The sequence below is a fragment of the Humulus lupulus genome, chromosome 6 (genome assembly GCF_963169125.1).
Source record: "Humulus lupulus chromosome 6, drHumLupu1.1, whole genome shotgun sequence".
Classification (NCBI taxonomy): Eukaryota; Viridiplantae; Streptophyta; class Magnoliopsida; order Rosales; family Cannabaceae; genus Humulus; species Humulus lupulus.
The window spans coordinates 121,094,760-121,102,997 of NC_084798.1; the positions used below are offsets into that span (position 1 = coordinate 121,094,760).

At 32.2% G+C, this 8,238-nt stretch overlaps 1 pseudogene; it reads left to right on the forward strand.

Annotated features, from left to right (window-relative positions):
• The first annotated feature begins 2,745 nt into the window (after window positions 1-2,745).
• LOC133782492 (probable linoleate 9S-lipoxygenase 5) lies at window positions 2,746-7,519 on the forward strand (annotated as a pseudogene).
• The last annotated feature ends 719 nt before the right edge of the window (window positions 7,520-8,238 follow it).

Here is an 8,238-nt window from a genome sequence, read left to right on the forward strand (position 1 = left end):
AAATCTATTTCCACTGAAGCTTTGTCTGATCCATCTGATCATGATTCGAAACCCTCGCTTTCTCCTGATGTGTTGACACCCAAGGCAAAGGGCAAACGTAAGACCAAAGCTGCTGAAACAAAGAAAGGGAAGAAGACCAAAGTGGCTCAATCTAAAGGTACCAGATCCATCTCTGATTCATCTCCTTTATCTCGTTTTAAATTGAAGGCCAAAATCAATCCTCCCCCATGCACCTCATCGGAGGATGTCTCTCCCGAGACGGAAGACTCTCAGCTTGAGTTGGACCCTTCTTTGACCGAGCCAAATCCTGAAGTTCCTCTTGATGATTTGGCTGAGGAGACTGAATCTGAAGATGACCCAGCAGAAGCCTCTGCTGTTGCATCTGACCCAAAAGGCACCACTCCATTGGCATTTCCAGAATTGTCTTCCAAACTTGCAAAGAAAAAAGGTGCTCCTGTCCGTACCTCAGGTTCTTTCAAAGCCCATTCTCTTACATTCTGTTTTAATGATAATGAGAAGAACATGCAATTTTATGACCATCGTCATTTTATTAGTGAGCGCAATTTTCTTTTTGCTCCTCATCGTGTTTTTGGGGCATTGCTTACTTTAGAGGAAAGAGGTTGGTTGCGATCCTTGTCTGGGTTTGATGGGTATGTGCCTCGGGTTGTTAAAGAATTTTATGCATATTTGAATGATGAGTTATTAGACCAATCTTCTTTTATGTTCCATAAATTTTATGTTATGGGTCATTGGTATAATTTTAGCCCGTCCGAAATTGCTAAGGCTCTCAATCTCGTCCCTGTGGAGATTGATGATTCTATTGAATTTGCAAAGGACCAAGTTTTGTCTGAACTGGTTGGTTAGGCTATGGTGTGGGAACCGAGCACCTCTCTTCGAGTCACAGATCTCACTCATTATTATGGTACTCTTTTTAAATTTGTTATGTTTAATTGGATGCCTACCACACATTCCTCCACCATCACTCATGATATGGCCTTCCTGTTGTTCAAAATTGGTACTGGAGTCGCCATAGATCTTGGAGCTGTTATTTTTGACCAAATCATGTCTCTAAGTGGTGCCAAACGTAAGGGGCAACACTTGATGTTTCCACAGGTCATTTACAAACTTTTCGACTCTCAACGCCCTCTGACGAAGTCTCATGAGACCTTGACTTCTCCCTTGGTTGGTCCCACCTATACAGTCAAAGATGATCATCCTCCATCCACAGCTCGGAAAGTCAAAAAAATTAATCTTGCTGGTCCTGCTTCAGGCAATGTTGTGACCGACTCACCTGCTGTCCCAACAGATCTTGCTGCTGTCCAGACAGGGCTTCAAAGTCTTTCTGACCGGTTCTCTCAAATGGAGGAGACTCAGTGCAACATTCTCGTTTCATTGGCCATTCTCAATGCATCAAACTCTCCTACCCCATGATGGTCCCAGTTGCTTTGATCTATTTTTCTTTTGTTAGTTGTAAAAGAACACTTAATGTGTCTTTCTTTTGGTTTCATTTACTTGTTCTTTCATTTACTTGTTCTTTGGCATTTTTTCAGACAATGAGAGGGAGAGAGTAACTCTATTTTTTGGTATATTGGTTTTTGTTCACTGTGCTTTGGTTATTTATCACAGGGGGAGTCATTTTTTGATCATTTTGCACTACTACAAAATTGTACTTAGACGACATGTAGGAAATGACGTTTGCAGTAGAACTGTCGTGTCATGTTAAAAATATACATGACACAACAGTGGCTCAGAAACTGTTGTGCCATGCAAATTAAAACTCACATGAAACGACAGTTCTATTGAGAGTGTTTTAACATGCCTATTTTTAACATGAGACAACGTTTCTACTCAAACTGTTGTCTAATGCAATACAAATTTTCTAACCAAGTACTAAGTTAATTTTTATTTTTTAATATAATTTAATATATTTTATGTAAATATATTCATAAAAAATATTAAATAATAATTTTCAACACACAATAGCTACTAGTTAAAGAATGAGTTTTGTTTTTCAATGAGTTATTCAAATAATTGTTTAAATTTTTAATACTTTTTTTAATATTAATTGCTAATTGAATTACTTATTATATATTTAATAAAAGAAGATTTCTTTTGTTAAAAATTCATTAATGATCACTAAATTAAATTAGTCACTAAAAGTTGGTTTTTGCGACTAATATTTAATAGCGAGAGGATTTGGTTGTAAAACAAAGTTTTATTGGTACCAAAAGAACTGGCGACTAAATTTTTAGTCATTGTTTGTTATTTTTATCAACTACATTTCTTCTTAGTGAGGGAAACTTTGGCGCCAAATTGTTTTGTGGCGGGAATCCTCATTTTAGGTGACTAAAATCATTTAGTTGCTAAAAAAATGTGTATTACACTTTCACCAACAAATTATTTAGTCACTATATAGCTAATATTAAAAAATTAAATATTATGCTACTATTATAACTAGTCGTTGAAAATTATAATATTCACTAGTAAAATTGTGTTCAAAATATATGTATAAACTTTAAATTGGCGGAATAATAATTTTAATTCTCCCAAAAAAATTAAATTTATTACATAATTAATCGGGTATCATATGGACTAATAATTTTTCAAAAAATATATTTTCCGTTAAAGGCAGTATAATAAAAGTATTTATGGATGTTATTTTTCTTAAACTATTAAAATATATAACTATGAAATGAAGACATTTATATATTTTATATAAATTAATCAACTTTAGTAAGCTAAATTAAAATTGAAACTGAATATAGAAAAATTTTATTCTCCTATTTTCCAAGATTCTTCTATTTCGTCTCTCTCTCCCCCCTCATTTCTTCTCCTCTCTCTCTCTCTCTCTCTCAAATTTTTGGCTACCACTCTCTTGATCTCAAGCTTTCATCAGCGTGGTAAGTACTTCTCTAGTTTCATTTCTTCCATCTTCATCCATTTTTCCCCAACTATAAATCCTAATATTTGTATTTATCTTTAGATTTGGTCAGATCTTTATTGAACCTTTGATACTTGGAACATTGATTTTTGTCTACTATTCTCTCGATTTCAAGCTCTCATTGGAATGGGTAAGGATTTCCCTAATTCTATTTCTTCCATCTTCACCCATTTTTCCCCAACTATAATCTTAATCTTTGTATTTATGTTCAAATTTGGTCAGATCTTAATTGAACCCTTGATTCTTGGAACATCTACTAGGTGTACTAGTTCTCTCCTTGATTGTGATTCATTGGTTTTTTTTGTATATTATTCTATGATCCCGAAAATTAGCAAGAAAAATGTTGTTGTTGCTGAGCTTTGCTTTGAAATTCTAAACTAGAATAACTTGTTGTGTATTGTATCATTGTGTTTCTTTCAAACGAGTTTGAGTCCTTATTCTGTCACATTTAGATTCATTCTTCATAATATGTATGCTTAGTAGCTTTTAATATTTTGTTTGCTTTTGTTTTCTTATTTAATATGGGTTGGGTATTGTTTTCTTTAGTAATATGTATTGTTCATGGTGTGCTTTTAGAAGTATCATTTTTCATATTGTGAAATTAGTACATTCAGAGTCTAGCTGTGGCACATGGATAGTCTAAAGTTCTTTTTGGAGTGGTGTGAGGATTATCAGTACATCTAGAGTCTAGCTTTCTTTGTAATTTCAAAATGAGCTTGTAATTTCTTTGTGAAATTAGCCTCTTTATGATTTTGATTATCATATTTATTTTTATATACCAATAATTTTTGCTTTCTCCATTTTACACACCAACACAAACAAAGCCTAAAAAGGGGGGAAAATAGCAGGGGATTCTGTTATTTAAGAGTTGTTTTTCTTTTCAAAATAGAGGCTTGCATTTGTTAAAATTATTTTATTACATGGAACATTAACACTCTCTGCACTAACTAAACCCAATAGAAATAGATTATACCCACAAGAAGAATTTTATTATTTGATATAATAGGGATCTCTAGTCCATTTGGTATGTTTTTGAATAAGAATGAATGCTTGTATGTAGACTAAACTCCTATATATATTTATAGAGAATATTTCTGTTAATTAATGTTTGTATCGATTTATCTGTAAGTATTTTAGGTTGACTACTTGTGATGGTCTTGCTTGCTTTCTTGAAGTAATATTCAGTGAGATATATGAGTAATTGTTTATGAATGAGTAAATTGGATTCTTGGCATTGAATCCTTTCTTAATTTTGCAATGCATAAATGAATAATTGACTTGTGAAATTAAAGACCAAGAAAATCAAACATTCTAATACAGTTTTATTCTAATTAATTAGTTTCTTTGTTGCTGCAGCCATTAAAATTTAAAATATCATGTCTAGACATTCCTTTGATGTGATAAACTCTAAGTTTTTATTTATTTTAGATTACATGTTTTTGATATTTAACTGAGTTTTTGACTGTTGTTATATTTTTAATTGCTTCAATTTAGACTACTGGTTGTTAAATTAATATATTTTTATGCTATTACTTGGGGACAGGAGATATATTGAGTTAAAGGAAATGTTTGTCTTAGTTGATGATATATTATTAAGGAAATATATATATAGAACAGTACTCTTTCCATATCTATACTTAATAAAACTATGATGTAATTTGTTTACATGCATGTTTAATTAGTTACACACAAATATATATATATATATATACACATATGAGAGAGACTCTTAAGTGAGAGAAAGAGTACTCTTTTCATATCTATCATTCTAGAGCTCTCTTTTTGTTCTTGTGGTTGACTAACACCTTATATAACCAAACTTTATGGAGACCATGTTTTGTGGCAAATGTGTACAAGTGCAAGCTGGTGTCTTAATAGAAAGAAAGCTATTGTTCTTCATGACCCTTACAGATTATTTTGTCTAACTGTGTCATATAAGTTTTCACTTGCAGCACATTGTTTGCTTTATTTCCTTTTTTTTCTTTGTTTCTTTCTTCTCGTTTGGTCTCTTCTACTTTCTTGTTTGTCTTATAGGCATCCTTTCTTAATTTGGTACATGTTGATTCTTTCAAAGTTAAGAATTGTAAATGTTAGTTTAAAGTCATATATATATTAAGAACATACAAACATAAATATATATTATATATATGCATGATCTCACCATATGTTGTATAGAGCTTAGTTAAGCACATATTAAGATATCATAAAATAATTTACTTAAAAAATGATGTAGGCATTTTATATTTGAAGAATGAGATGATCATTCAAACATTATACTTTCATCAAAACCAAATATATATATATTTATATATTGTACTGCCGTGTTTGGTTTGGTGAGTAAGAAATGACAACAAAAAGATGGATTATCAACTAGTAACATCATTTGACTACTTATTATTTTTCTATTTGTTGTTAGGAGTTACTACTGGAGCTTGTTATTTTTGGTGTCGTTGGAGCTTCCTGTTTGTCTTGTTTAAGACTTAAATTTGTTGTGTTTTTTTTTGTGTTTTTGGAGGCTCTAGAACTTGCTTAAATATGCTTACTGGTGTGGTGAAGAGTTTGTTGCTTGCTGATTTTTTTAGACTTAAGCAGCTTGAATAATGTGTCATAACATTGGACTTCTTTTTGTTGAATGGATCATAACATTTGACTTGAATTTTGCTTATTTTGTTGCTGGAGGTTTAAATTTAAAAGCATGTTCCATTTTAATATTTCTGCAGTATGTTTTGATCTGATGGTACTCAGTTCCTTAGATATCCCATGCCTCGTGTGATCAAAAGTATGTTACATAATTATACACTGCCATTGCTATCTAATCTAATTGGTTTTCTACTTTGATATTGATTGTTAAACTCTTCTTCCTTTGGTTTTGAGCAGATGAAAAGTCATCATGGATGACCGATGGTGAATTTGCAAGAGAGATGTTGGCTAGAGTGAACCCTGTCGTCATTCGTTGTCTCCAAGTACTAACTTTTTCTTTCCTATAAATATCTTCAAAGTGGTCTAATGAAAGTTTCTTTAAAGCTTCATCTTTGATGATCTTACTTGTGATTTAACTACAGGAATTCCCACCAACCAGCCAGCTTGACTCTTCAATCTATGGTAATCAAACTAGTACAATCACTGAAGAACACATAAGCAACAACTTGGATGGGCAATCAATGTATGAGGTGATCAATTTTCCTATCTTTGTTTTTCTCGAGTATATATGTATATAATGAATGTGTAGGCCATGATGACTAAAGCCTTGCTTTTAATCAGGCCCTTTATGAAAACAAGCTTTATATATTCGATCACCATGATACTTTTATGCCATTCACGAGGCGAATCAACGACACAATTTCATAAAAAATTTATGCCACTAGAACACTTCTGTTTTTAACCAATGATGGCACTTTGAGGCCTCTGGAAATTGAACTAAGCCTGCCACATCCAAATGGTGATGAATTACGTGTTGTTAGCAAAGTTATTACACCAGCCCAACACGGTGTAGAAAGTACTGTTTGGCAACTTGCTAAAGCTTATGTCGTTGTTAATGACTATTGCCATCACCAACTAGTTAGCCATTGGTATATCTCTGTCATAAAAACTAGATCATATAACTTTAGTTTATGTTTTGTGATGGTTCTAAATATTAATTCAATTTTCATTGGTCATATAGGTTGAACACTCATGCAATAGCTGAGCCATTTGTGCTAGCAACAAATAGGCAGCTTAGTGTGTTACACCCAATTTACAAACTGTTGCACCCTCACGTCCATGACAACATGAATGTCAATTCACTTGCTAGACAACTTCTTGTAAATGGTGGGGGTATTATTGAGTCTGTGGTATGTCCCAAAAAATATTATCTTCAGCTGCTTATAAGAATTGGAATTTAGCTGAACAGACGCACCCAGCCGATCTCATCAAGAGGTATTAATTCTTTCAAATGAGATAAGTATAAAATAGAAAAATGGAAAATGGAAAATAATGTCTTATATATTTTGTTTTATGTTTCAGAGGGGTGGCAGTGAAGGATCCAAGTTCACCACATGACCTTCGCCTACTGATAGAGGACTATCCATATGCTGTCGATGGACTTGAAATCTGGGCTGCAATAAAACAATGGGTTCAAGAGTACTGTTCTTACTACTACAAAACTGATGAAGTTGTTCAAAAAGACAAAGATCTCCAAGCATGGTGGAAGGAGCTCAAAGAGGTCGGTCATGGCGACTTAAAAGACAAGTCATGGTGGCCTACTATGCAGACCCGTGAAGAGTTAATATTAGCTTTGTTGGTCTATGAAGAATTCATACTTCATTTTCTCTGTCATGCTTAGTAACTTGGATTGTTCAATGTGTTTCTTTTCTACAATTGTTAATGTTGTAGATATTCAAGATAAAGTATCTTAACTGTAGATATCAACAATCTGTCAAGGCATGAAAATAACAATTACAAGAGAAACCACTAGAGTTATTCATAGTAAAACAAGACATAATTAGAAGAATTAGTTGACATTATTCAATGGTGGCACAACTTAAGTAGTTAAATGTTTGATATAAAATGATATTGATTAATTACTTTGCATTACTTTTATTATTGTTGTTGCAGCTTATGGTTCTTTCAGCCTTGTAGAGGTCTCTGCAGTTAAGCTTATTCTTGGTATGGAACTTATTTCTTTTAACCATGGTTTTGTGTGACATCCATTTATTATTAATGTGAACATTTAATTTTGGATGTTTTACTATCTTAAAAATTTAAGGAAGTCATTTAAGAATTCATAAAAAAAGTAAAACTGAGTTCTATTATTATTAATTTTTAATTTTGAAATAATAGATCTAACTTCCACGTGCTCATCAAGGGATCTTAATTTCTACATTTCCTTATTATATTGAGATTTGAGTGTGTTTATCTCATTAGTCTAGGAATTCCAATTTTTATTTTTGTATTATGTGGTGTGTTATGCTACTCTCTAAGCCGGATTAATTTTGACACATTTTAATTAGACTAACATTCATAAGGCAATTTTTGAAGAAATCATTTCCTCAAATTACTACAAAAGCATAGAACAATTGGTTACTGTGATTTTTTTTTTCTACAATGAGCTTTTTGTTACAATAAATTTGATTGAATATTAATGATTTTGTTGAATATGAGTTTCTTTGAATGTGGTGTTTTATTACTTGTGATTTATTTGTGAGAGTGGAAGTGTTTATAAAATATCCATTTTAGCTATACATAAAATTACTTATATAGTTGAATTATTCGTAACATCTAATTTATGCTTCGTGTTTAATATAGTAAGGTTGAGAAAC